The following is a 27,920-nucleotide window of genomic DNA, read 5'->3' as shown; positions in this document are numbered from 1 at the left end:
GGTCTGGGATTCAGCGGCTGGGGCAGGGAGTGGGACCTGCTCCCTCTCGCTGGCTGGGCCTGGGGTCGCAGCCCCCCTGAGCCCTGTCCCTGGTAGCTCCCTCCCTGCTGTGTAATCACTTCCCAGCAGCACGTCTGGACCAGGCAAACCTGTTTGGCAGCTGACCTGCCCTGCCTGGGTGTCCCCCCACTCAGATGGGATCTCAGCTCCCCCCGTGCTCAGCGCTGCTCTTGCTGTCCCAGTGGGGGCAGGCAGCGAGCTCTCTGCTCTGGTCACAGCATCAGAGCCAGCGTGAGCCCCCTCTCCGGTGTGCAGGGGGGTGGGGAGCATCTCTCCCTCCCACTCAGCCCCAGGGGCTGGTTACAGGCAGGCAGGTATCCTGAGCCCTGCAGCCCCTCCCCCCTGCCAACCAGGTCATTTGCATTTTCACTGACCATTTCCATCCTAGCCAATTGGTTCCCTGGATTTGAATTCAAACCCTCGGCCGTTACAGGAGCAGGGCCTGGATCCTGTCCCATGGGGAGACAGTCACCCCCCAACAGGGCCTCCCAATCGATATCCTGGAGAACCCCAACCACCAGCCAGCCCGACGCCTCCTGGGTCTGCACAGGGATCTGGGCCATAGGCAGGGTGAGGGGCTTCACCCCAGGGAACTTCACCCAGGTCCCACAGTCCCTCAGCATCTGGGACTGCACCACCACAGTTCTCTCTGTCCCAGAGTCTTGCCCCCGCAGGCTTGTTTCCCCACTGACCCCTGGGCAGCCCCCTATGTCTCTCTGCTCCACCATCACCAGTCCACGCTGCTGCTGTTTCTCCTGCAGCTTTTCCTCGGGCTCTTGCTCTCTCTCACGGTCCTCTCGCTGTCTCGGGCTCTGCTCCCATCCCATCCGTCTCCAATCTCCTGATGGGGAACCCAATCGTGAAGACCCTCGTCTGATTGGGGACCAGACTCCCGGGGATGCCTGGCTGATGCTCCAGCTGCTCTCAGATCCTCTTATAGCCCCATCTGGGCCAGGAATCTGCTCCTCAGAGCGGTGCTTCTCCTTCAACTGCACGATTAACTGTGCCTTGGTGAATTTCCCCATGCGTAACCCTCTCTTTGTGCACAGGATCACAATGTCCTTCTCAAGGAGATGGTGATAGGCCATCACTTCACTGTTCCCAAGTGGCTCTGGACTCACAGGCCTGTGTGCTCTTGGCTCCCCCATGGTTTCCAGGAAGAACCCCTGGTGTGCCAGCCCTTCTCGTGATCACCACCTCTTTGCCAGGGTCAAGCTGCAGACTCCTCCTCCCCTGGGACTGCTCCTGCAATCCCCTGGGGAACCCTGCTACTGCAAAAATCCTTCTCTCTCCCAGGGTCGAGCGGCAAGCTCCTCCGCCCCTGAGACTGCTCGCTGCAATCCTCAGGGGGAACCCGTTACTCCAACAGTCCTTCTCGCTGGTCACACACTCCCAGAGGTTAACTGCCCCCTGAAACCGTCCCTCTCTGAGCCTTCAGCATGCCTGGTCCTCATTATCCCTCCTTTGTTTTACTGCTCCCCAGTCACTTACTGCAAGCAGCGCCATTCACGGGGTGCAGTACATCCCACCGCTGCCACCAGTTGTCACGGAGTCCCCGGGCGATGCTCCGGAACTGCTCCCCACCAAGCCAGTCAGGACTTTGGGGAGCCTCCTCTCCCTTGGAGCAGACTTGTTCAGGGCAAGAAGCTCACACGTCTTCACCTCCTGGGTCTCTCCTTGGAGCATTCAGCATCCTCTGCCCCTCCGTGCGCTTCCCACAGCAAGTCCACCCCAGCGGGGTCCTGGGGAAGCCACCAGGTCCTGCACCCCCACTTTGCAGTCAGACGTGACTCTTAGCCAGCCAGTAAAACAGAGGTTTATTCAATGACAGGAACAGGGTCTAAAACAGAGCTTGTAGGTACAGAGAACCGGACCCCTCGGCCGGGTCCATTCTGGGGGTCAGTGAGCCAGACCCCCACGTCTGCCCTCAGCCAGCTCCAGACTAACAACCCCTCCCAGCCCCTCCTCTCTGCTCAGCCCCTTTCCCGGGCCAGGAGGTCACCTGATCCCTTTGTCTCCAACACTTTCAGCTGGCACCTTTGCAGAGGAGGGGCCCAGGCCATCAGTTGCTAGGAGACAGAGGGTCAGGCATTTAGCTGCATTGGCCCTTTGCTCTGCCAGATACTTAAGAACTGCCATGGGGACACTGAGGCACCAACACAGTATTCAGAGAAAACATTAAGAACATTCCCAGTTCGTCACACAAGGGCCAAAGCTGCTGCACATATGTCTGTGCATCCCTAGTGCCATAGGTGGGAAAGGGATTAATAAATATACATTTAATTTGAAAAGCACCTGGAGATCCTTTGGGATTTAAGATCCTGCCTTCTCTAGAGCTCTGTAGGAATGTGCAGAGAGTGCTGTGAGAATGTAAAGTCCTTCTCTGTCCCTTCCCCTCAGTCCGTGCCCCAAACAGCCTCTCGGCTTCTCCAACAGCAGCATCAGAGACAGTTCCCTTGTACGCACTGGGGATCAGACACCCATTGGGGACAAGAATTTCTCAGAAGATCAGGCTCCCATATCCAAACCCTGGCATGTCAGGATCCCAAATTTCTGGACCATTTGGCGCTGAGAGATGAGAATTGCATTAAGGTTCTTGGTCATGGGGATGCATGGGAGGCCTTTGCTCCACAAACCTGCAGTCATTTTACTCCATTGCACACGCTGCAGAAAGGTCTTGAAAGAGCCATGAGAACATGACAGGGAGGGGCAGAGCGAAGTGGGAACTGCTCTGGGAACCCCGTTAACTTGCTGTGCTCCTGGGGTCCCTTGCTCTTTCAGAATGACCCAGCCTCCTCGAGCTTCACTGGTTTCCTCTTGCACCACGTTCAGTCTGCGTCAGCTGTGCCTTGGGAGCAGCACTAGTAATTTGCCTTTTTCCATTTACAAATGGAAAGCTTCTTAAGGGATGGAACGAAGTTCTTGATGCGCCAGACGCTCGAGTCTGTTAACTGCCAAGTTAAATCCAGTCTGAGCGAGGAGATAGTCAAGCACTCCCGAGTGTCTGATTCTGTCAAAAAAGAGGCTGCCTGCTCCAAGTCATCTTGCTCAAGGATTTATTAAGTGGGTTGGTCTAACAATGCAGGCGGCCCTGAGGTCCTTTCCATAGAGCTGGGCAGTGCAGACACAGCTGGTTACAAGCTGCCTTGACCCCTTCAGACTAGGCTGACAAAAGGGGTTAATTGCATAGGTGAGTTCCATGCAGTGTGAGCTTGTATTTCCTAGGGGTTAGGGCTGGACACCTGGGTTCTGTGCCTGACTTCTTGGCTATGATCTGGAGCAAGCCTCTTTGATGTCTCTGTGCTTGGCTTTCCCCCTCTGTGAAATGGAGACAAGGCTACTTCCCTGCCAGGGCCAGTTAAGGATTATGAAGTGATCTGGGCAAAAGGCTCTAGCGTAGGGTGAAGTATTGTCAGTGGTACCCAGCTAGAATCTCTCTCCCCGTCTGTCTGGGGTGGAGCACTCTGAGACGAGCGGGAAGTCCTCAAAGCCATTGTATGGAGAGAATTATACCAAGTGAGAGCAGAAGTCGCTGCTGTCCCACCCAAGCTAGGATCCCCGGGGGTTTAGTGCTCCCTGCAGGAGGAGCGAGTGAAGGGTCCTTGAATGCCATTCTATCGCCGCCATACACATGTGCACACAGTTGCAAGCTCTGTGGGACTGTGTAAATGACACAGTGAAGCTGTTCCTGTAGGGTCAGTAAGGCCCCACGGATCTAGGACCCAGGCATGCAGAGCTGTAACTAGCTTGACTCCACTTCCCATGACCATCTGTGGACACCAGACAATGGGAAGTTCCACCTCAAGAGTTTGACGGACAGCAGCCCCATGACTCCTGATTGGCTCCCTGCCCTATATAAATCCCAAGGGATTTCCAGGAAGTGTCCAGGCAATGGTGTGCATCTCCTGTAGCAGCCATGACCTTTCCTGGCCTGACCTCGGCTTGATTTGGACTTTGCCTCCTGACTCGGACTCTGACCCTTGGCATCGACCCTGGCCTGGAACCTGACTCTGAATTCCTCTGTCCCTCCCCGCCGAGGTTTGCCCTGCTCTGACAGGCCAGTGATGGGGCCTGAATGATGACTTGCAGGAGACATGGACAATGATGATCTGTGTCCTTGATGGCTGCTGTCATAACCTAGTCCCAGATTTGGACCTTAGCGTCCAAAATATGGGGGTTAGCATGAAAACCTCCAAGCTTAGTTACCAGCTTGGACCTGGTAAAGCTGCCACCACCCAAAAATTTAGAGTGTTTTGGGGCACTCTGGTCCCCCCAAAAACCTTCCCTGGGGACCCCAAGACCCAAATCCCTTGAGTCTCACAACAAAGGGAAATAAACCATTTCCCTTCCCCCCTCCAGGTGTTTCCTCCCTGGGTTCCTGGAGAGATACACAGAAGCAAGCTCCGTGAATCTAAACAGAGGGATTCCACCCTCTCTATTTCCAGTCCTGGAAACAGAAGTACTTCCCTCTTCACCCAGAGGGTATGCAAAGTCAGGCTAGTAAATCTAACACACACAGATTTCCCCTTGACTTCTTCCTCCCACCAATTCCCTGGTGAGCACAGACTCAATTCCCTGGAGTTCCCCACTAAAGAAAAACTCCAACAGGTCTTAAAGAGAAAGCTTTATGTAAAAAGAAAAAAAATACATAAAAATGGTCTCTCTTTATTAAGGTGACAAATACAGGGTCAATTGCTTAAAAGAAATATGAATAAACAGCCTTATTCAAAAAGAATACAATTCAAAGCATTCCAGCAACTATACCATGTAAATACAAAAGAAAAAAACAATAACCCCTATTGTTTTATGATCTCTGTACTCACAACTTGGAAACAGAAGATTAGAAAGCAGGAAACAGAAATCCTCCCATAGCCGAGAGAGAGACAGGCAGAAGACCAGAACAAAGGACTCAGACACAAACTTCCCTCCACCCAGATTTGAAAAAGTCTTGTTTCCTGATTGGTCCTCTGATCAGGTGTTTCAGGTTACTTCTTACCAGGTGTAAGAGACATTAACCCTTAGCTATCTGTTTATGACAGCTGCAGAGCTTGGTTACGCCATAGCAGCAGCATGTCAGCCCCAGGGGAGCTGTGAGCCAGGAGCAGAGATTCAGGGACACCCTTTGCTCCAGTAGCTCCTCCTCTTTTCACCTTCATTGTCTGGGTAGCACCTTTTTGGAACAGGAGTACCAGTGCCAGCTCGGTCTCGTCTACACTGAGGATTCGGTGGCAATTGGGTCTAGTGGTGCTGCAGCTCCACCAGTGGAACAGTGGAAGGATTGTTGGGAAGCCCTAGTGGAGACCAGTCATTTGCTCAGGACATAGTTAGACAATGGGGGGCCATTTCCTGTCATTCCCACTAGTGCATCCACAGAAATGCCAGTGCAGACATAGAGTCCATGACGCGAAGGGAGCTCAGCCAGGGGTTCTGTTAGTTAAGGCTGGATGGGCTGGGAAGTAATCGGGATTAGGGGGCTAGCCTGAACGTGAAGACAGCCAGATCTCTGCTCCATCACAGGTCCCTGCCTGCACTTAGGCAAATCACGGAGTCTCTCAGTACCTCAGGTCCCATGTGTACAGAGCAGATAACAGCCCTGCCCTGCCTGACATTGAGGATTACACATAGGTGCTGATCCCGTGGGTGCTTCAGGGCTCAAGCACCCACAGAAATCATGGAGATTGGGGCAGAGAGAGGTTGATCCAGTGGCTGGAAGTGGAAGCTAGACAAATTTAGTCTGGAATAAGGCCCAACTCTTGTACTGGGAAGGGTGATTCATCGCTGGAACAATTTATAAGGGTCGTGAGGGATTCTCCATCACTGGCAATTTTTCAATCCAGATTGGAGATTTTTCTGACAGATCTGTTCTAGGGATTATTTTGGGCAGTTTTCTGGCCTGTGTTACACAGACTAGATGATCACAGCGATCCCTTCTGGCCTTGGAATCTCTGAATCTCTGGAATTACCTAGCTGGGAGCCGGACATGCCCAGTCTGAGACATTCTTGGAGCAGGAGGATGGGAAGACCTATGTTCTCCATGGGCAAAGCTGTGCTAGCGACTGGTGACTGGGTCATTGTTTTTATCACCTCTATTTATGTCTGAATAGTTTGGGCTCTTCCTTTCCTGCTGATTTGCTCTGCCCTGTATTTCCCCGAGATGTGGGCCTGGTATCCTTCATTTGGCAGGGGGATGTGTACGCTGCATAATGTATACAACTACCAGGTGGAGCTGGGTACAGGCCCTGGGCAGTGGTAATCTTCATGCCTGGGGCTCTGGGATGCCCTGCTGTGTTCTCTGTAATCTGCCTTCTGCTTTACCTCATGCTGCACAAACCCTCCATCACCCAAGCCCTCTCTTTGCTTGGTGGGTTAGGCAAGGAGCATGTCAAGCAAGCACCAGCTGTAGTGAAGAGAGGAGTTCAACTAGTCTCTCTGTGTGGGGTTACAGAGTTCATTAGCTGCACTGTTCTTTCATCCGCTTTAACCCTTGTTATACCTTTGGGCTCTTGCTGGTCATTGGCCTGCTCCCCAAGTCACACCCTGACAAAGCTGCTCATGGCTGTGGTTTTATCCCCCACATGGCAAAGCAGACAAGGGAGTCGATGAAAGAGATTTGTACTTGGGAAGTTGTTGGGAAGGGAAACAAAGCTTGAAAATAGAGTAAGCAGGGGCCTGTCCCGGAGCCAGATTCAGCCCTAGCATAAATGGGTGAAATGCCAGTAATTTCAGTGGGGTAAAGGCCACTTGCACCACACTGAACGGTGACATTTTGCTGTTGAAGCGAGGGTTGCTTGGTTTCCCATGAGTCAGAGTTTTTGTGACCGTGTCTAGAGTCCTGTGACTGACAGCACCTTCAGGAGCCAGTATTACACACACCCTGTAGGTTGCATGGAGTTCAGCTTGCCCACGTAATAGGCGTGTTTTGTTCTACAGCGTGTACCTAGACACACATGGTGTATGTTTTTTCAGAAATTAAGTAAATTCCGTGACTCTGTATGGCTTGGGCAAGTCATTTCCTGGTGCTCTTCTGTGCCTCAGTTTCCCCATCTGTAAATCGAGGATAATAAGCCTTACGTACCTGCAGAGCACTGTGAGCTTACAGCCCTGTCGGCAAAGTGCCTTGACAGGGTACCGAGGTAAGGAAGTGCTGAGGATTATGATTATCTTCTTCCTCTCTTCGCACGAGCTGGGTGCATGCATATGCGATATTCTGCTGCTCCCTGGATGGCCTTTGGAGAGACACGTCTCTCTGTGAGGATGGTCTCTGGAGGCCAACAGGGAAGCAGTCAGACAATCTCACTCCAGCACACTTCAGTGTAATGCAAATCGCGGCTGTAGGGTGCTCTGATCTGGAGGAGCAGCCAGCCCAGGGCAGTCAGTCTCATTGCATTTTACACTGATGAAGCGTCTGAAGATTAAGAAACTTTAAATCCCTTTTCAAATGACAATGCAGGCGCTGTTTTCAGTGACCAAGAGTTCGCTCTAGCTGTTCAGGGCTGCAGCCCCAAGGTAGAAGCAACAGCTGACAGTTGAAAGGGAGCTGACGCTTATCCACTGAGGAGACCAGTGCTTCTCATCAGAGAGTCTCTGCCATAGGTGCTGACTTCTATTTTTCCCTGGGGATGCTCCACCCCTGCTTCGCCCCAAGGCCCCGCTGTGATGGAGTAGGGGCTGTCTGTGTGGGGAATGGGAGAGCAGGGGAGGACTTTAGGGGATGGATGATACCGGAGCCTGTAACCTGAGCTAGGTAAGGGAGGGGAAAGGTCAACACCTTTGCCCGGGAAGGGGGACAAAAGAAGAGAGTGGCAGGAGGGAAGCAGTTTGAGTTTGGGCTTGGGGCTGTGTGGGCAGAATTCAGGGTATCCTAGCTAGGATCCAAGCACCCTGAAAGCCCAGAAGGACTCGATGGAGGGGTCCTGACTTGTGCCTGCAAGCTCTGCTGTAACCTGTGTTCCTGTTGTCCAATAAACCTTCTGTTTTACTGGCTGGCCGAGAGTCACTGTGGGTCCCAGGAAGAGGGGTGCAGGACTGGACTCCCCACACTCCGTGACAACTGGTGGCAGAGGTGGGATATACTGCACCCCGTGGACGATGCTTCCTGTAGTAAGTGACTGGGGAGCAGTAAAACGAAGGGGTGGTTAACCCCTGGGAGTGTGTGCCCAGTGAGAAGGACTTTGCAGTAACAAGGTCCCCCGGGGAATTGCAGCGAGCGGTCCCAGAGGCTGAGGAGTCTACAGCTCGACCCTGGCAGAGAGGTGGTGACCTCAAGAAGGGCTGGTGCACTAGGGGTCCCCCTGGAAACCATGGGGAGCGGCGAGCACCCCGGCCTGTGAGTGCCCAGGAGGAAGATGTATGCCAAGCGGCGCAAGTGCGACCTGCTGGAGCTGTGCAAGCAGAGAGGGCTGCACCCGGGTAGGCTCACCAAGGACCAGCTGATTGCCCAGCTGGAGGAGGGAGACCACATGAATGAACGGAGCCCTGTCTCTGAGGGAAGCAGCCGGGCAGATGCAGCGCAGGCACCAGTGTCTGTCCCTGCTGGGACTGGTCAGCCGGCGAACGAGGGCTTCCCGAGACCCCCCTTCCTAGGCCTAGGGGAAGGGCGAGGAGCAGCCCAGTGAATACCGAGGGCATCGTGACCCCCCCGGCCAGCAGGGGATCCTGCCAGCGAAGCTCAGCCCCCAGCAGGGGATCCTCCCGGCGACGCTCGGCATCCGTGGAGCAGATGCAACTGGAATATGAAAGGGAGCTGAAACGGAAGGAGCTCGAGTTAAAGAGGCGAGAGCTGGAGGAGAAGGTGAAACAGCATAAACATGAGAAGAACCAGCGTAAACAGGAGGAGAACCAGCGCCAGCGTGAGCGGGAGGAGAAGGAGAACCAGCGTAAACATGAGGAGAACCAGCGTAAACATGAGCGGGAGGAGAAGGAGAAACAGCGTAAACATGAGCTGGACCTGGCCCAGCTGAGGAGCAGTGAGGACCCAGCTGCGGTGAGTGAGGGGGGACCCAAGCCTACAAAGAGCTTTGATAAGCACTTGCTGCCCCGGCGTAAGGAGGGGGAGGACATAGATACCTTCCTGACGGCCTTTGAGAATGCCTGCGAGCTGCACAGGGTTGACCCTGCAGACAGGATCGCAGTTCTCACCCCCTTACTGAACTCCACAGCCGTGGAGGTGTACAGCTGACTGAAAGGGGTGGAGGCAGGGGACTACGAACTGTTCAAACAGGCCCTGCTCCACGAGTTTGGGCTGACTCCTGAGATGTACCAGAAAAAGTTCCGGAGCCAGCGTAAAACCTGTGAGGTCACATACCTACAACTGGTCAACCGGGCGCAGGGGTATTCCCACAAGTGGACAGCTGGGGCCCAAACTAAAGAGGACCTGCTTGACCTATTCATACTGGAGCACCTGTACGAGCAGCACCCGTCCGACTTGAGGCTGTGGTTGATGAACCAGAAGCCGGAGAACCCACAGCACGCAGGCCAGCTGGCCGACCAATTTGTGGACGGTCGGGCAGGGGATGAAAGGGAGGAGTCTCGAAGGAGCAGGCCTGCCTCAACGCAGAGAGAGAGTCATCATGGGACCTCCCAAAGGGGGTCTATGGAGAACCCCCCCCAAAAGGGGAACATCCAGCGTCAGGTCCCTCCGACCCACTCAAGGGGACCCACGAGACATGGGCTGCTATCGCTGTAGCCAATGAGGCCACATATGGGCCCCGTGCCCCAAGCTCAGGGACAGACCAAGCAGACCCAACCCGCAGAGGGTGGTCTGGGTAAAAACCCAATCAGAGGAGGGGCTACATTCCCAGGAAAGGGGGGCTGGCAACATACCACCTGTGAAGGAGGGAGGAGGTCCCCAGGTCAGCTCCTCTGGGGGGCTGGCTGCTCCAGGCTCCGGGTTTTTGGTTTACCGGGTGGGCGCGGGGCTGCCCCTCCAGAAAGAGTGCATTGTTTCCCTGGAGGTAGATGGGAGGGAGGTCACTGGGTACTGGGACACGGGCGCAGAGGTGACGCTGGCCTGGCCCGAGGTGGTGGCCTCAGATCGGATGGTGCTCGACACCTACCTGACCCTGATGGGCGTGGGCGGGACCCCATTCAAGATGGGCGTGGTGAGGGTACACCTGAAGTGGGGGGCCAAGGAGGGCCCCAAGGATGTGGGAGTACACCCATATTTGCCCACAGACGTGTTAATGGGAGGGGACTTCGAGGACTGGTCTAGTAACACCCAGAGTGCCCTGGTCGTGACTCGTAGTCAGAGTCGGCAAAGGGCACTGCACCCCGACAACGGGGAAGGTACTCGACCCGAGGTGCAGGACCCTAACCCAGGGGGCGGGGAACGCCCAGGGGCACGGTTCAGAGAGGCTGCGGCCCCAGACCCAGCCAGCAAGAGAGAGCCGGTCCCCATCCCTGTCCCAGCTGCTGAGTTCCAGGACGAGTTGCAGAAAGATCCATCCTTGTGGAAGCCCAGGGACCGGGCTGACCTTAGTGCGGTACAGACCATGAGGAGAGGTTGCAAGGAGAGGTTCCTGTGGGAGAAGGGGTTCCTGTACCGAGAATGGGCTCCCCCAGGGGAAGTAGAGTCATGGGGGATCAGGAGGCAGCTGGTGGTTCCCCAGAAGTTTCGCCACAAGCTGCTGTACCTGGCCCATGACATCCCTCTCGCAGGGCACCAGGGAATCCGGCGCACCAGGCAGAGGCTGCTACAGAACTTTTACTGGCCTGGGGTCTTTACCCAGGTCCGACAGTACAGCCAATCCTGTGACCCCTGCCAGAGGGTGGGGAAGGCCCGGGACGAGGGGAATGCGGCTTTGCGGCCTTTACGCATCATAGAAGAACCTTTCCAGAAGGTGGCCATGGACATAGTGGGACCCCTCAGCAAGATGACGCGGTCAGGGAAGAAATACATCCTGGTGGTAGTGGATTTTGCCACTCGCTACCCCGAGGCGGTGGCCTTGTCCTCTATCGAAGCAGACACAGTGGCAGATGCGCTGCTGACAATTTTCAGCCGGGTGGGGTTCCCTAAGGAGGTCTTAACGGATCAGTGGTCCAACTTCATGTCGGCCCTGCTCAGGTCCTTATGGCAGAAATGTGGGGTCCAGCACAATTGGGCCTCAGTGTATCACCCCCAGTCCAACGGGCTGGTGGAAAGGTTCAACGGGACGCTGAAGATGATGCTAAAAACATTTATGAACCAGCACCCACAGGATTGGGACAAGTACTTACCTCACTTGCTGTTCACGTACAGGGAGGTACCCCAGGAATCTACCGGGTTTTCACCTTTCGAACTGTTGTATGGAAGGCGGGTAAGGGGGCCCCTAGACCTGATGAGGGACGAATGGGAGGGGAAGGCCGCTCCCGAGGGAGAGTCAGTGGTGGAGTATGTCCTGACCTTCCGGGAAAGACTGGCTGAGCTCATGGGCCTGGCCAGGGAGAATCTGGCCCGAGCCCAGAGGAGGCAGAAGGTCTGGTATGACCGCATGGCACGGGCCCGTGCCTTCGCCACCGGGGATCAGGTGATGGTTCTCATCCCCATGAGGAGAAACAAACTCCAGGCCGCCTGGGAAGGGCCCTTCAAGGTTATCAAGCAACTGAATGAGGTAAACTATGTGGTGGAGCTGTCAAACCAGGCACATCACCGTCGGGTGTACCATGTGAACATGATGAAACCATACTATGACAGGGGGAATGTGGTGTTGGCCGTGTGTGGACATTGGGAGGGGCAGGGAGATGACCCCTTAGTGGATCTATTCCCTGGGACAAAAGCTGGTTCCCCCCTGGAGGTAATTCCCCTCTCTGATCAGCTGACCCCGGGCCAGCACGCTGAGATCAGAGGGGTGCTGCATCTATACCGACAGCTGTTTTCCAACCAGCCTGGATGCACTAATTTGACTGTCCACCGGGTGGAGACTGGGTCACATCCCCCTATAAGATGCTCCCCTTTTCGGATCACTGGTAAAACTGCCCAGGATCTTGAAAGAGAGGTCAGGGACATGCTGGTTTTGGGGGTGATCCAGCCGTCTTCCAGCCCGTGGGCCTCGCCAGTAGTGCTGGTCCCCAAGAAGGATGGGTCAATCCGGTTCTGTGTGGACTATCGAAAGCTCAATGCCATTACCAGGCCTGAAGAGCTCCTAGACAAGCTGGGAGGTGCTCGGTACCTCACTACTATGGATCTTACAAAGGGCTACTGGCAAGTGCCGGTGGACGCAGATGCCAGGCTGAAATCGGCCTTTATCACCCCTCTGGGGCTCTGTGAGTTTCTGACCCTGCCCTTCGGCCTCAAGGGAGCACCAGCCACCTTCCAGCGCCTGGTAGATCAGCTACTGAGGGGGATGGAGAGTTTTGCCATGGCGTATATTGACGACATCTGCGTCTTCAGCCAGACCTGGGAGGACCACATGTCCCAGGTTAAACAAGTCCTGGACCGACTCTGAAAGGCTGGTTAACAGTAAAGGCTGAGAAGTGCAAGGTGGGGATGGCTGAAGTATCTTACCTGGGCCATCGGGTGGGGAGTGGCTGTCTGAAGCCGGAACCAGCCAAGGTGGAGGTGATCAGATACTGGCCTGCTCCCCAAACCAAAAAGCAGGTCCAAGCCTTTATTGGGATGGCGGGGTACTATCGAAGGTTCGTACCCCACTTTAGTGCCATAGCCGGCCCCATCACCGAACTGTGCGAAAAGGGGAAGCCAGACAAGGTGATCTGGACTGAGCAGTGCCAGGAGGCTTTCCGGGTGCTGAAGGAGGCTCTGGTTAGTGGCCCAGTTCCGGCAAACCCAGATTTTGACAAACCCTTTATGGTGTTCACCGACGCCTCAGACACGGGACTGGGGGCGGTGTTAATGCAGGAAGATGAAAAGAGGGAGAGACACCCCATCGTGTACCTGAGTAAGAAGCTGCTACCCCGGGAGCAAAACTACGCGGCCATCAAGAAGGAATGCCTGGCCATGGTGTGGGCCCTTAAGAAGCTAGAGCCATATCTCTTTGGGCGACACTTCACCATGTACACCGACCACTCTCTCCTGACCTGGCTGCACCAGATGAAAGGAGCCAACGCCAAGCTCCTGAGGTGGAGCCTGCTCCTGCAGGACTATGACATGGACGTGGTCCATGTGAAGGGAAGTGCCAACCTGATAGCGGACGCGTTGTCCCGGAGAGGGGGCCCTGAACTTTCCCAGGTCACTGGGCAGAGTGACCCCGCTCAGTTCAGTCTCGAAGCGGGGAGAGATGTGATGATGGAGTAGGACCTGTCTGTGTGGGGAATGGGAGAGCAGGGGAGGACTTTAGGGGATGGATGATACCGGAGCCTGTAACCTGAGCTAGATAAGGGAGGGGAAAGGTCAACACCTTTGCTTGGGAAGGGGGACAAAAGAAGAGAGTGGCAGGAGGGAAGCAGTTTGAGTTTGGGCTTGGGGCTGTGTGGGCGGAATTCAGGGTATCCTAGCTAGGATCCAAGCACCCTGAAAGCCCAGAAGGACTCGATGGAGGGGTCCTGACTTGTGCCTGCAAGCTCTGCTGTAACCTGTGTTCCTGTTGTCCAATAAACCTTCTGTTTTACTGGCTGGCCGAGAGTCACTGTGGGTCCCAGGAAGAGGGGTGCAGGACTGGACTCCCCACACTCCGTGACACCTGCCTCCGGTCTGCCCCTTCCCCCAAGGCCCTGCCCTTGCTCGCCTCTCCCTGCCCCCGCTCCACCCCCTCCCTAAGGCCCCTGCCCATTGGTTGCTTGCTGCTCTCCACCCTCCCCCCAGCCCCTCCCAAGCCTCCAATTAGCTGTTTGGCAGCTCCTCCCAATCAGCTGTGGCTGGTGGGTGCTGAGCAGCCACTATTTTTTTTCTGTGGATGTTCCAGGCCCAGAGCACCCATAGAGTTGGTGCCTATGGTCTCCGCACGTTCTCATGATGTATGTTTCACTACATTTATAGATTCCAAGGTCAGAAAGGATCAACTGTGATCATCTAGTCTGACCCCCTGCGTAGCACAGACCAGAGAACTGCCCCCAAATAATCCCTAGAGCAGGTCTTCTAGAAAAACACCCCATCTTGACTGAAAAATTGCCAGTGATGGTGCATTCACCGTGACCCGTGGTAAATTGTTCCAATGGTTAATTACCCTCCCTGTTAACAATGTGCGCCTTATTTCCAGTCTGCCTGTGTCTAGCCTCAACTTACAACCATTGGATTATGTTAGACCTTTTATTATTAAATATTTGTTCCCCATGTATGTACGGACCATAATAGTCAGCCGGTAACCTTCTCTTTGTTAAGCTAAATAGATTCTCGTGGTTCTTCTCTGACCCCTCTCCAATTTATCAACATCCGACTTGAACTGTGGACACCAGAACTGGACACAGAATTCCAGCAGCGGTCACACCTGTAACAAATACAGAGGTACAATTACCTCTCTGCAGCAACGCGAGATTCCCCCGTTTATGCATCCCTGGATCGCATTAGCCTTTTGGCTTCGGTGGTGCACTAGAGGCTCATGTTCAGCTTATTATCCACCATACTGTATGGATTTCTATATATAGTGTATATATAGGTGTGTTGACTAGATAAGTAACTGCATTTCACTGTGGAGTGCATGTATTTCAAAATAGTGTGTACTTATTTTTATGAATAATTATGATATGCATTTATAAAGCACAACTAGTGGTAATGTATATATGGAGATATACTTATCTTATAGAGCTGGAAGGGACCTCAAAAGGTCATTGAGTCCAGCCCCCTGCCTTCACTAGCAGGACCAAGTACTGATTTTGTCCCAAATCCCTAAGTGGCCCCCTCAAGGACTGAATTCACAGCTCTGGGTTTAGCAGGCCAATGCTCAACCCACTGAGCTATCCCTATGATTTTGGTATGTGACACACAAGCTCCAACAGATGAAATTATGCCCCTCAATTAAAAAAAAAAAGCATAAATTCTCAGTCAGCAAAATAATATTCCTAGGAAATAAATCAGTTGGGGGTAGAGACAGGTGAATTTAGAGAAGATTGTGGCAAACAGATCCAGGTCTCTTAGGAAAAAATCTGTGCAGAGGCAGGGCTTTGATATTGTGTGGTCTGCTGCGGTAATAAGCACACATCTTCCCCAAAGTGGGATCATTAAGGGAGATTTTATTCAGAATAGTTTGTCAGCTTAAGGTTGTCTTTCCTGGTGAGAAAAGCACACGTAGAGTAATTTACTGGCTGATCTGTCTGAAGGAAAATCCTCACTCTGGAATTCTTACTTTTATGACACTCGGTTCAAAGTAATTTTCTGTTTTTATTAAGCAGAACACAAGTCATAGGAAGCCCACTTACAGGGAAATTAACCTTCTTCTTCCATGCTGTAGCTTTACCCTGACAATGTAGAATATTCCTGAGTCCTCTTCTTGTATTTTCCTTCCCCCACCCAAGCCACATGGGTCCTTGTGTTGTTTGAAGTTCAGCAAGGTTGACAGCACGTGTTTGGCTGGAGGCTTGGGGTTCTTCTGGGCAGGACAGATGGACAAGAGTCTAGATTCCATCCTTCCCTGTGCTCTCCACCCCTCAGGAAGCATTTCTGTTCTGGTTCTCCTTTCAGTTCTGGAGGTTGTTTAGAGTCGTTTCTGTAGCACCCTGCTGGGTCTGTCCCTGTTAAATTCTGTAGAATTTTTCCATAAGGGGTGGGTTGTTTTGGGCCAGCCAGAGATGGCCCTCAGCATACCCCAGAGTCCTGCACAGCTGCAGAACTTTCCCATGGCCCGGGGATCTGGCTGCTGCCCCTACCTTCTTCCCTTCTCTGCAGATCCAGTGGCCATGGAACTCTCTGGCTGCCAACTTTCCATCCCTTTTCCCCTTAAAGGGACGTCACTGAAGGGTCCCGCTCACTCTGAGCCTGCTCCAAGGAAATGGGAAGACCCCCAGGACCTCAGTGGCAGGTAGATCAGGCCCTTGGTGAAGAGCAGAGGGGAGGGAAAGGCTATCACTCTGTGGGTAAGACTTTCTAAAGCCCCACTGGCTTCCAGTGGGATTTAGGCTCCTAAGTGATTTAGTTGCTTTTGAAAATCTTACCCTATGTCCTCTATTACTCCAGTACTCTGAGGTCGCCCCGAATAGGCTGCACCAGTCAAAAACTTCAGCCTTTGATATGCACCATGCACGTGCTGATTGGAATAACCAAGGAGAGAACTACTCATAACCCTGAGTAGGAGCAGAGAACATCCTTCATGAGACAGCCCTGCACCAGCTTCTGCCCAACTGTGTCAGGCTAAACACTGGTGATTACTGCCTGGGGTAGATGGAACCCATATGAAGTCACCAACACCTCCCCCGCCTCATCCCTGACCATCCAACCCCAGCTCTCCCTTGTTGATCATCTTGGCACATGCCCTACTGTTTCACCAACTCATTTATAGTCTCTTATGTGCTCATAATAAACCTCCCCAGACAGCCCCAATCTGCAGCACAGTGACTTTACTTTGAAGTCAGCCTCTCGGACAAATCCCCAGAACAGGAGATGTCAGCTGCCAGGAGCTTAGCTGTAGAGAGAGAGCACTGCCAGGAACAGCATGGCCTAGCAGCAGACTGACCAAGGAGCTTGGAACTCTAAGCTCCTGGGTTCAAACTGGGCAAGGCACCTACCTCAGTTCCTTCCTGGGTAAAAGAGGAACAGTCTGCCCCTCAGGGGGGCGAGGAGCCAGTCATTAATGGGCACGAGTAGCAAGGGCTGTGTGTAAGCCAAGGGCCAGCATTTGATTTATGTGTAACTTACAGAGCTGGTCAATTTTCTGCCCTCAGGGAACATGGCGTCTTTGGGTCCCTCCACTGCCAGTCCACATGGAATCTGTGGCGTGGAAATGACGTGGTGAGAATCAGAAAGGCAGAAAAGGGCTGCTGGTGAAGTAACATGATGGATGTTTTGTCTGCCTTGCTCTCAGCATGGGGGAGAGGCGGCTGGCCAGAAGGGACAGTTACCCTCTCAATAAGGATCCTGGATTTCTGTGACACTTCTGTCTCGTGTTGTGTGCCTGTGACACTCCCGAGGCTCCCCACCACCTGCTCTTAGCCAGACAGTCTTTTCTCTGCATGCTGTGAATCAGCAACCTGAATCCACCGCCTTTGGCAACACAAGCATTGCCTGCCAGGCCCCTGCAGGGCTTGCTGTCTCAGTGCAGGCTAGTGAATGGCACTCGCCAGCCCCCGAGCCCTCTCTGAGCGCTTTCATAAATGTGGACAGGATGCAGTGGGGCCATCTCTGCCTTCTAAATATACCTGCAAAGTTTGTTGTCTGTAGACAATATGGCTTGTTTTCTCCCGTGTGCTCCCTTCCTGCTGATTTCACGTCTCTTTGTTAAGCTCTGACTTGGTTGGTAAATGGGCATCCATCGTGTTAGCCCATGATGCTTAGTTTACATTCTGACAGTGAGAGAGGTGAATAACCATCTCTTGTCTGACAAAAACCTGGTTTTCGCTTCTGCTGTTGACTTAAGCTGCAGACTCTCAGACCATAATTTCAGTCTATAAACATCATTCCTTATGTAGTGTCTGTCCATCCATTTCACAATGATATTATTAAGCAGTGTGCCACCAGCTTGCACTGCAGACCTCACATGGCATTCTTTGGTGAACCAGAGTGTACACATCTGACGCAGGATATTCCTCTGACCCCCTTGCCAGCTGGCAGTGAGGGGTTCTTGGGTCACAGTGCTGGACAAGTCTGACAGGTAGCTGAAGAAAGCAGTGCTTTGTGCATTCGAGGCTGAGGACCCCAATGCACTGATTACCTAGGAGAGCCACAGGTTCAGACCTCGGCATGCAGCCTTGGGGACTAAATGGAAATGCGCACGCTAGGGGTGCACCAGCATGGCAGCTATCACCTGTTTAGCACTACTTAAGTGAGCTTGGTAGCAGCAACGCTTAGCACTTGCATAGAGCTTTATATTTAGGGCCCTATCAATTTCATGGTCCATTTTGGTCAATTTCATGGTCATAGGATTTAAAAAATCTTAAATTTCATGATTTCAAATGTTTAAATCTGAAATTTCACAGTGTTGTCATTGTAGGGGTGCCGACCCCAAAAGGCGTTGTGGGTGGGGGCCACAAGATGACTTTAGAGGGGGCCATTGTACTGCTACCTTTACTTCTGGGCTGCTGCAGAGGGCGGCGTTGCCCTCAGAGCAGGGCAGCTAGAGAGTGGCAGCTGCTGGTATGGTATTGCCACCCTTTCTTCTGTGCTACTGCAGGTGGGGTGCTGCCTTCAGAGCTGTGCACCTGGCCAACAGCCACCACTCTCTGGCCGCCCAGCTCTGAAGGCAGCGCAGAAATAAGCATGGCAATACTGCACCCCCCTAAAATAACCTTGCAACCTCCCTTCTCCTCCCCGCAACTCTCTTTTGGATCAGGACCCTCAATCTGAGAAAGCTGGTCTCCCTAGTGAAATCTATATAGTATAGGGTAAAAGCACAGAAAAGACCAGATTCCACTGGGGGAGACTTCACAGTCCATGACAAGTTTTTCATGGTCATGAATTTGGTAGGGCCCTGCTTATGTTGTAATGAACTGGCTGGGGTGTGTACACTACTGCCCTCTACTGGAGGAACTCTGAAGTGCTCACATGTGTCTGGGATAACCGAAGATCTCTTTAGCTCATGGTGTAAGGGCCTAAGCTGGAAGATCTCAGTTCTATCTAGGGTGACCAGATGTCCCGATTGTATAGGGACAGTCCCAATTTTTGGATCTTTTTCTTATATAGACTCCTATTACCCCCATCTCGATTTTTCACACTTGTATTGTCACCCTAGTTCTATCACAGTGTTGCCATGAAGCTCCCCGTAGCTGCGCTCTGCAGCACAGCAGTGCCTGCGGAGTCTTAGGTGGCTACAGGTTCAGAGCGCTGCACAAACATTTACAAATTAGCGAAAGTAAATAAAGGGCCACAGCTCACACACGGTGTAGTTAACAGCGTACTGACAGAATGCTATTGTACAAACTGCTCGGAGAAAAGCAGTGCAGGGAATCCAGGCAATAAAGAGAACCTGTTACATGAATAGTTATGGATCTATCATGACTTGAACATTTCTTCCTCACTTGCCTTAGGGCATGGGAGGACCATCCACATTTGAACTGCAGCACTGACTTCCTGAATCTTCAGGCAGCACCAGTGCTTCTGCTGCTGCTTGTAGCTTTCCCATACAGCAGCAGAGAGAAGCTGATGAGATGGGTGAGGGAAAACCTCATACCGACATGCATTTTATCAGTTTCACTCTGCAGATACTTGGGCAAACTCGGAGCAGAGGCAGGCACTGGATATACTACTAGAGAGGAGGAACCCAAGAGAGAGACTGGGGAAAGGGCAGAGAAGCAACCGCAGTCAGGAGGCCCTGGATGGTTTCTTCTCCTATCCATCAGGGGGAGGGGAGACAAGGTTTCAGGTGGATCACAACCCTACTAAGTGGAGATCCATATGGAAACTGGAGCTCCCTGCCCCAAGCATGGTCCAGGGTCAGCTCCTTGGTGGGAATCCCACTACCTTTCCCTGCCTCGCAGATGGGAGTGGGGAGACTGGGTTCCTTGCCACGTTGTCATGGGTGCAAGGCCCCTCATCTTTGGAGGCAGCCTTTGACTAGTGGATTTGCAATCTGTGATGGGTGAACCTTTCCCATGGCATGGGCCCAGCACAGTCAGACTCCTGATGCTCTCCTTTGTTAGGTGCTCTATTTATCAGGCCTTCAACAGAACAGAGAGAAGCTCACAGCCTGAGCAGGGATCTCTTCACCCTGAGACCTAGGCTAAGGGTCCCTTCCCCAGTCATTGAACTGTAGCAAGCAAAGGAAGAAAACAAGGCTGGAATGTACCTCCTGCTGGCAGTCTGGCCTGCTCCCGTGACCTTCCGAAGAGGCAGCCGGAGGTTGTATATCTCCCGTTGGATTAACTGGCAGGGTATTATTGGCTACCCAGCTTCGTAACTCCTGTTGGGCCTTCATCCATCCTGTAATAGTCCTGGGGTAAGGAGTTTTACTTCCAGGGATCAGCTGGTGCTGGGGTGCTTACTGCCCAGATGAGCTCTGTCTCTGACCCTGGGAGGGCCAGATCTCACTACCACGCCCCATGGGCGATACTGGCCTGTGCTCAATGCAAAGTGCATAGAAATGTGCAGTGTATTTTTCTCATGGACCAAATGAATTTTTCAGTACAACTTGCACATCCCTTAAATCAAAGTTTAATGTTTGTCAGACAGTTACTCGGGCAAAGCAAAGCTCGCAACAAACCAAACATCACTTGAACCTGATTGGATGGCCGAAGCTTTAAAAGGCATCCCTGGGGTTGTGAATGGGCAGGAAGGCGTATGTTGCCATGCTAATGGCATCCAATTGATTTTTGACACTAATAGTCTTTAGTTAATACAGAAATTCAACTTAATTTCTGGTTATAAAATAAATCCCAAACTGAGGTAAGAGGCCAGATGCTTCAGGGAAGCCGGGAGGCGGGTGAGTGGAGCTGAGATGGCTTCTGAGATCCTGAAGCAACAATACACCCAGGCCTAAACTCCTTACAAATTCTCTCCAGCTATCAGACCAAATTACAGATGATTAGGTGGATGGTCAGGGTTAGCTCTAATTTTACCAGGCAGAGCTGAATTCGTTAAAATGAATGCCCTTCCAAGATCCCAGTTCATATTCCAGTATCTACTCTGATATTCCCAGCAAGCTGTATTTAGGGAAGAGAAACAGGACAGAATTAAATATAAATTTCAACTTGATAGCAAAGAATATAGGGGAGTGACCCTCTGCCAGCCTGCCTAAATACCTAACTTACTGGATCAGGTGCTTCCTACATGCAATGTGTGTATGTTCCTCCTTTCCTGCTATCCCACCGAGATCAATACCATGAAACTTCCCCCCAGATCCCAACCTGTTATGTCCCAGGAGATACACTCCCCAAAATCTTCATAGAAACATTCTTCAAAAGCATTACCAAAGTACTGTACTACCTACTCCAGGTCCACAAGGGAATCAATCCAACAAGCTGAGATGCAGCCATGGAAAATAAAAAGCCTTAGAGAGATGGAACTAACCCCAGTTCAGGTTCACCACTCCCAGGATTGGTCTGAGGTTCCAGGCTTCCACTAATACATGCAACAAACATCACACACGCAACGGAGACAAGTAACCCCAGCCAAAAACAACACTGCATTGTTTGTAGGAGGGACACCAGCCCATCATCCATATATGCATACTGTGCACTGTCTGGCCCGGTCCTTTACACTTCTGCCTGCAACCAAGGCTGGCTCCAGCTTTTCTGCCACCCCAAGCAACGAAGGAAAAAAATAAAAAGCAGATTGGCGGCACTTTGGCAGCCGCTCAATCACGCCGCTTCATTCTTCGGTGGCAATTTGGCGGCGGATCCTTCACTCCCTCCGGACATGCCGCCCCTTTCTATTGGCCGCCCCAAGCATCTGCTTCCTTCTCTGGTGCCTGGAGCCGGCCCTGCCTGCAACAAATATAGTCCCGGAGACACTTACTTGTGTGCCTGGCTATGGATAACAACTGCACGACAAATACCGAAGGCTCTCCTTGCATGTAGCCATGCTAACACTATTTTGCACCAAACCAAACCAATCTGTGTGTAGCAGCGTAAGGCGGAAAGGAAGAGTGTATCCACCCACTTGTGACATTTCCTTCTCTCTCTCTCGCTAGGCATATTGATGCAGCCTGAAAATCTAATTGCAAACTGGGCTGTGTGCTTACCTGGAAATGCCTTTTAAAATATGAATAAACCGCTTTCTAGGTATTTCTCGCCTGGTGAAGCGTCGCAACATTAATCAAAAGCCACTTCCGATAAAGTGCCAGGATTGAGCCAATCAAAACAGTCTACCAAAGGGGCAACTCTCACACAGTCCCATGGCATTCGCTTTTACCTTATATTGGGCTCTAGCAACAGCTCTGTTCCCCCTCCACTGGGAGGTCGCTACAAGTTATTTAGCTTCATTTTCTTGGGCCTGAAGAGGTACCTGATGTTCAACAGGGCCGAGCACCCAGCCGTGTCATTGTCCACCCCTCCCCCATATGGGAAAATACTAGTCTTAATTTTACAGTGTCCTCCCGGTGGAATTAGCGGAGTTCCATCCTCTTCATCACGATTCAGCCAATGTCCCTGGCTAGCCAGCCTGAGATAGGGTGACCATATGTCCTGTTTTGGCCAGAACAGTCCCTTTTTTAAGCCCTGTCCCAGCTGTCCTGACTTTTTTTTGGCAAAAGTGGGGTTTGGCCTGTTTTCTTTTGTCAACCTGATCAGCTGGCAAGAGCAAATGGGCCAAATGCCCACTTTTGTCAAAAAAGTGGGGTGCAGGGCGGGTGGGCAGCGACTTCAGCCCCACACAATGAGGGAGGCAGGGCTGATGTGGGGGCGGGCAGGCAGGGCTTGAGTGAGCAGCGACTCCAGCCCCTTGTGGGGATGGGGGCTTGGGTGAGTGGCTTGGGCCAGCCCCACGTAGGGGAAACGGGGGAGGACTCGGGCCAGCCCCATGTAGTGTCCCATTTTCCCTTTGGGAAATACGGTCACCCTAGGCTGAGAGGAGTATGCAGCAGCCTCCCCTCATGCCAACCCGGCTAATGTCCCCTTGATCCTGGCTAGTGAGCCAGGGCTGTGTTGGATGCTGCCCATATTGCTTAAGGCATTTTGATCGTTGTGTGCACAGGTCACCTTTAGAAACAGTGGCCACTGAGATCAGGCTCTGGAGGGGCCAGGTTATCTGGTTCTCACCAGCTTCTCAGTAGGCTCCTCATTGATTTTTTAATGAATTTCAAGCTTCCTCGAGTTAAAGGGTTTCGAGGTTAAGCAGGTGTTTAGCAGAATCAGTCAATCAGTTAGTTCCTATCATTTTCCCACAGCATGAGCACAAAGACAAAACATTAACCCCTTGTCAACCAGTAGAGCTTTAGGAAGGCTTTATATCACTGAATCACTACAGAGGAGAGAGAACTGTCGAAAATCATGTTTAATCTCTTTTCCTCTCTCTCTCCCCCTAATTTCCAGGTGACCCCGCCCACAATTCTCCAGTGCTTGCTTACCTGCTGCAGTGTTCGAATAGAGAGACAGGACAAATGGCACTGATTTCTAGGCATTTTTACAAGGTTTCAATAGTTTCTTTCACAGCTTTCTATAAGCTGAGAAACATCAGGGTGTTTTAGGCCAGTGGGTCCCATGCCAGGGCCCTGCCAGGTGCTACGCAGAGCTGCTTCCCTCACAATAGCGAAGCATCTGTCAGTCTTCAAGCAGCGATGCCTGCTGCTAGCTTCCCCGTCAGCAAAATGGGCGGATAGTACTTGATTCCCAAGGGTGGCAGGGAGAATCTCACCGGGCCCCTTTGGGGCAGGGGAGTTTTCAAAGCTGTGTTAGGCCAGCTAAGAAGGTAAGAAAATCAGGTGCAGCTTGGCCACTCAAGGGGCCAGATTCATCCCGGGTCTGTGCTGATGTTGGCACAGGGGTCTGAGCTTGCATGCTCCTGTTCAGGGGTCAGTTCAGCCTCTGGTGCAGGCCAAGGCAGCCCTGACTTAAACACCCGTGGCCTTAGCTCTCATGAGGCCTCCTCCAGCCGGCCCTTCACATTTTCCCTGGTGTCTCCCCTGTCATGAGGTCTTCTGTAGTGGCACAGAGGAGGGAAATGGGGGGCTGTGCTGTGGGCAGTTCAGCAGGTGGGAGATGTAGAGCAGGGAAGAATTCTCCCCCGAGTATCTGGTTGCCCAGGCTTCTGCTGGGTGGCCCACAAGAGGACGTCAGAACCCCATTGTCAGAACATCCAGGGTTGGCTGTCAGAGCTCCTTCCCCCATTCTGGGAAGTCACAGCTTCCCTCAGTCTGAAGTCAACCCCGACCCTTCAGCAGCCTTCCCCTGGCACCCTGCTGGCCCCTGCAGCAGCACAGTGACCTTGCCAGCTCCTGCATTGGTAGCAGACAGGAGTGGGCACCATTACCACCAGCAATGGGCACAGGGTGGGCTGTGTCCCTTCCACACGCTGCTAGCAGGTGGGTCAGAGTACTAGCTCTCTGCCTGCCTCATAAGCCCTGAGTGATGGTCACTGTATTTAAACAGAAACAGAGACAAGTCATCCTCTTCCCCCTGCTGCATGGTGATGCCCTGAGCCAGAGCAGCCTGCCATGCTCCCTCTGACAGCTGGCAGCTGTAGCCAGCACCTGCTGCAGGTATGGCCTGGCGTGGTCACTCTCTCACACTGCTGGAGAAAAGGGTTTGGGGGGGTCCCTTCTGAGGCCTCACTCCTAGGGAGCGGAACCAGGAACGACAAGTGACTGTGCTGGGAAAATCAAACCTGGATCTCCCGGGTACAGTGCCAGCAAGTAACCCTCTGGGATTGGCTGTGGCTAAGCTCAGGGTTGGCCAATGAACATCCAGAGCACTGGGGCATCCAAACAGGAGGGGGGCCTGAGTGCCCAGAGTTCAGCAACTTTTGTAGTAATGCCCATGCACCCCTCGTGGGTGCTCAAAACACCCCTTACTATGCATGTTAGCATATGTAAATTAGCAATGTCAGTTAGCACCAGGCAGCGAGGAGCGAGCAATATAAAAGCTGGCTCTTTTCAGGAGCCACTGGAGAGTGGCCCAACCCACAGGCGATGTACAGCCTTAGCAAGGTCAGGGGCTGAAATACAGCCTCTCCCCGGTGCTGTCTCCAGCCACCCAGTGACCAGGGCCATCCAAAGGATTCAGGCAGCCTGGGGCAAAGCGGGGGAGCTGCGGCACTTGTACTCACCCAGTGGTGGTCCGTGCCTTCGGCAGCATTTCGGTGATGGGGGGCCTTCAGTCACTCTGCGTCTTCACCAGCACTGAAGGGCCCCCTGCTGCCGAAATGCTGGCCGAAGACCTGGACCGCCACTGGGCCAGGGCTTGCTGGGCCCCTGCTGGGTCTGGGGCAAATTGCCCCACTTGCCCCTGCCCCCCCCCCGGCGGCCCTGCCAGTGACCTCGAATCTCTGTCCTGTGTGCTCCCCACCGTCCCCCCACTTGCCTCTCCTGGCCCCTATCCTCATTCTGGCTATCTCCGTCCTGCCCTATTCCCCTGCTATAAACCCCCATCCTGTGTCCACAGGGCTCCTTACTTTGCAATGTCTGTTTTCAGGCAGCCATGAGGGTTGCTGTTACAACACTTTCACCTGCACCTCCTAGCTTACTTCTGCCTCTTATGTGACTAACTTCTGAGCACCTGGAGCATCCCCTGGGCGCTTCTGGAAATGTGGGTGCCATGATCCCCTGGGGCTGCCCTTACCTGGTCCCTTGGAGTGCTCAAGTGACTGGACACATCCAAACACTAGCTCTGAAAAGCCCCTGGGTGCCCAGCTTGCAGCTGAGCCCCAAGGTGTCCCCTAAGGGTTGTGACCCAGCTCATGCGTTAGACAGTGCTGGGGCAGTGTTCTGGGAAGGTTGCGAGTGTCCTGGGGGAGGTTGCTAACAGAAGGGCCAGCTGGGGACAGAGCTCACATACAGGGCAGGAAACCCTTCCACGGAATTGCCTACAAAATCTTTCCTTGGGGTGGGGTTTTGCCTCTACCGCAGAAGAAGCAGGAGAGTTCACCCCCCATATCCCATGAACCCCACTTGAGTGGGGGTGTGCTGCAAGCCTGGGCCATCTGCACAGAAGCCTGAAGCCTCCCCGCTGACTGTAGAGCACTCTGCTGCCCATATCTGTGTCTCCTTCACCCCCTGGAGGAGGAACATGCTTGCTGTTGGTCAAGGGGACATCAGGCGCAGGAGTTCTGGCTGTGCTCAGATAGGCTGTCAGCTGGTGGATGAGAACATCACAAAGCAGGGCCCAGGAAGCGTGGGAGAGGAGGAGAGGGAGGTGGGTGTATACATACAGAGGAGTGAGATGGGAGAGAGAACAGGTGGAGGACAGAGGAAGGGCGAGGCGCTGTAGGTGCAATAGCTCATATTGATTTCTCTTTCGATAATCCCGTGGTGCAATTAAGGAAGGGCCGGCTGCTGGAAAGCCAGATATCTGCCTCCCCAGGGCTCAGGAATGCAGGGAGTCTGTCTCTGGCAGAGTTTAATAGCCTGTCTGGCGTGGTTTGACTGGCATCCCTGCTCCCAGCAGATACACTAATCCCGCCGCCACGTAAACAGGAGATGAAGAAGGATATCTGGGATCATATGTACGTGCTGGCGAAGTATTAGGAGTGGTTAGAGGGAATTAGAATTGTTTTATAACGAGGGACAAAAGCATATTAAAAGTCGATGGGCTTTCCCGGGCAGGAATACGTGATATTTCATGGACCACTGCCTAATGCCTTCTCCCTGGCCCAGCTGCCTCTAGATTCCATGAGTTGTAAAAAGAAGGGGGAACAAAAAGCAGACTCCTGGTGGTGAGGCCACATGCTTCCGAGATGCAGGGCTGTTGTAATGAGGCAGCTGGGATGGTAACCAAAGAGAAGTCTGTGATAACACCTTATCGATGTCTGAGCGGTATAGCGAACCCAGAGACCTCGTTAACTGGAGATCTGAAAATGTGGGTGCTTAACAACACAAGAGTCACCTTCAGGGAATGTGGCGCGTGATCACGTTGTGAGGCTTTGCTAAATAATGTAGTGTTGCTGTGGTTCACTTCACAGTTGCCATGTTCCATATTGGAGGTAGCTGCATTTCAGTGGCGAATGAAATAGTTCCTATATATAAGGTTCGTCCAGAGTTTGGGATCCTTTGAGATAATAAGTGCTCCAGCATGTAGGAAGTGACTAAACTGTTAATTGTCTTCCAGATCTTGCTAAGTGGGGAACCCTGGCACAGGAACAGAATCATGTGGAGTTATTTGTTTGGGCTTGAATTACAAATTTGGCATCTGGCACCAAACTTTCCCAGAGTTCAGGGGTGTTTGGTCCTGGGGTTTTGCATGACTCATTACAGAGATCAGCTGCCAAGTTCAGATTCATTGCCAACTTTCCCAGCACTGGTGAGGGAATAGGAGGGCTAATGTTGGATCCTGGAGTTTTGGGTCAAACCTGTGCTATCCCATTGAGTTGATCCCATCCTAGTGTTGCCAAATCTTGTGATTTGATCGTGAGTCTTGCCACGTAAGCAGAGTCAGGATGAGCTCTACTCTGACATCTGGTGGTGAATTATGGGGAGTGTGGAAAGAATCTCAGGGAGTGTGGAAAGGAATTCTAGGTATTTGCATTGGCACCTCCAGCCCACCTAGTATAAGCCCACGGCAGCCTGGGATGGTTATTTTGACAGCTGAGATCCCCAATTTCTTTGTTATTGGGGCAGGGGGAAAAAGAAGTGCTGTCACTCTAATTATGTGAATGAGGAACTATAAGACTGCTTTATGACAGAAATGACTCAACCTAAATTAAGTAATACTTGCTAGACAAGGGACATGGGTTCCAAAACCCAGTGAATTGAGAGAGGTTGGGGACTGGTGTGTGTACCTGATGGTATGGGCCCCTTTTGAGGGCCTGGAACACCAATTGCACATTCTCCTCTCTCCACTGTTAAAGAGTAGAGCTAATTTTGATTCCATTAGGAGTCCATCTAGAGACTGCTGAGCTGAATTCATGTTGGGCCAATGGTGCACCAGCACCAGGGCTCTCCTACTAAGAGCTGAAATCACTAAAAGAGCTGAGCTGAGATCACTGAGTGCTGTGTTAGCTAGTGGGGGAGCCTGAAGACCTATTGCTAAGCGGCCGGCAGAGCGGAGCAGTTTGCAGCATGTTGGAGCAGCCCATGGAACAGTGAGCGGAGTGGAGTGGTTTGCAGGGACGGCTGGAGTGACTCACAGGTCGGCTGGAGGAGCGGCACAGCTGATGTAGTGGAGCTGGTCGTGGTGAAGGCTGCAGCAGAACTCCACGGAGAGGCAGAGCAGTTGGCCCTGGCCCACGTAAGGTGCCCCTTAACACCCTGTGTGGGCTT

At 52.7% G+C, this 27,920-nt stretch overlaps 1 protein-coding gene across 4 annotated transcripts in view; it reads left to right on the top strand.

The window, feature by feature from the left end:
• The window catches only part of NRG2 (neuregulin 2), a 319,504-nt gene that overhangs the window by 25,036 nt on the left and 266,548 nt on the right, over positions 1-27,920 (top strand). The window lies entirely within an intron of this gene.

Source organism: Gopherus flavomarginatus, chromosome 7 (genome assembly GCF_025201925.1).
Source record: "Gopherus flavomarginatus isolate rGopFla2 chromosome 7, rGopFla2.mat.asm, whole genome shotgun sequence".
Lineage (NCBI taxonomy): Eukaryota > Metazoa > Chordata > Testudines > Testudinidae > Gopherus > Gopherus flavomarginatus.
Note: the sequence above shows the minus strand (reverse complement) of the source record. Positions and strands in the feature narration are given on the sequence as shown.